The sequence below is a fragment of the Alligator sinensis genome, unplaced genomic scaffold, assembly GCF_000455745.1.
Source record: "Alligator sinensis unplaced genomic scaffold, ASM45574v1 scaffold208_1, whole genome shotgun sequence".
In the NCBI taxonomy this organism is placed as follows: Eukaryota; Metazoa; Chordata; order Crocodylia; family Alligatoridae; genus Alligator; species Alligator sinensis.
The window spans coordinates 70,965-72,750 of NW_005842815.1; positions in this window are offsets into that span (position 1 = coordinate 70,965).

Below are 1,786 nucleotides of genomic sequence, written 5' to 3' on the forward strand. Positions count from 1 at the left end.
CAAGGAAAGCGAATACTTACTCCGCCAACACCCTGGCGCCGTCTCTTCAGACCCACTTAGCCTGGTTGACTCATTTAAGGGAGAGCCTTTAACTTCCCGGGTGTCCCGACTCATGGTTCCAGTGCCCGTGACAGACTCCAAAAGGGGTCTGGCGCGCACTTCACGGACACCTTTTCTGGTCTTGTCGTCTGACCCCGGGGTGGTCCAAGGGCTATTCCTGGCTGGCTCGCCAAATTGTTGCACAAAAGGCTAGTTTCGTGCCCCTGGAGGCTTTTCCAATATACCTCAAGGAGAGAGTCACACACGCTCAGGCTGGATCCATCTCGAGTTTATTTGTTTGCAAACAGATTGACAAGGGAGTTCAATGCTCAAAGCCGAGTCGACCCCTAGCCACGCCCGAAGTTACATTTTTATACCTCTCATGAACAAGATTCCATTGTGGCAATCTGTGATTTGCTACAGTTTTCTGCAAAGTTTAGTACATGCGTAGTCCTAAAACGAGCAAGTAACAAGGGTTGCAAAATTTATGTGCAAAGCAGGCAGTAACTAATCTTTGTGTTCCCACAGGAATCAGCCTTATCGCAAACCGAACATTTGTTCGGACTGTTCCTTATTATGCTACTGATTATCTAATGCAGGAAGAAAGAAGAGAAAAAGAAACAATTTGCAGTTCTCAGCTGTGAGGCCTTTTGTGTAGTGAGATCATGAGACATTTTTGCCACACTAGGGGCCAGAGTCACATGTAGGAAAAAAGGGTTACTACAACAATCACCAAACTCAGACAAGTTAGATGTGTCCCCTGGTCTTCTGGCAGTTGCTCTACACTTGGGCACAGTGACAGGACTGGCCCCCAAGAGTGGCCATAATGCCTCTAGGGATCAAACTAATCATCTCCCTCAACTCTACAGAGTAACTGCCTTACCTTTCCACTTGCCATGCCTTGATCAAAATTGTATTTTACTTTGGGAGGCTGTTCCCCAAAGTCGTCAAGTATATGCCCCCTGGAGCCACATGTGGCCTAGCTGACTGGACCCCATTGGCTCTATCCATGCCCTCAACCCACCTTCGGGCCATTAATTGCAACTTCCAACCACCCTTGTAGTCACACCCACACCTCACAGGAGTCACTGTCATTATTTTTTGTGGGACTTTCCAGTCCTGTCCATGCTCTCTACCCCTCAGGCCTTAATCTCTTTGTCCGAGCCTTGACCTTCTGGCCTTGGCCCCTATTTCACTGGGGCCCTCAGTTCAGCCCGCTATCATGGGCTTTGGCTCCCTGGCCCCAGCCCCACTACACCCCTGCCCTATGCAAGGCTTAACACAGTGCCCCCTTGGCACCCTGGTGCATGCCTCCCCCATAGCCACAGCCTGGACCTCCAGTTAACACAGCTCTAAAGAAAGAAAGCTATATGATACTAAACCCACTTAGCTCTCTGAGGAATCCAGCACAGACCCTTCCTCTTGCATGGTCAGGATCAATCTGAGCTCCTAGCCCCAGGCTCTGTAAGGCCCTTTTCTCCTCCCCTTTTGGAAACGGGACCCAGGCACTGCTCTCATCTCCAAACAGCAGCCTCACCTGCCCCTTGCCTGCAGGCTGAGCCCTGTGTCCCTATCCAAGCCGTTTGCCCCTAATGCCTTTGCAGCTAGGCTTCCTGCCAGCTATGCTTGCTCTGTTAGCAGCACTGGGGTTCCTTACCTGCCTAAATGCAAACAGTCTGCAGCATGCAGCCCATTTCCCTATAAGCGGTCTTTCCCCAACCTGCCTACTGTAACTCTGCCCTGCTTC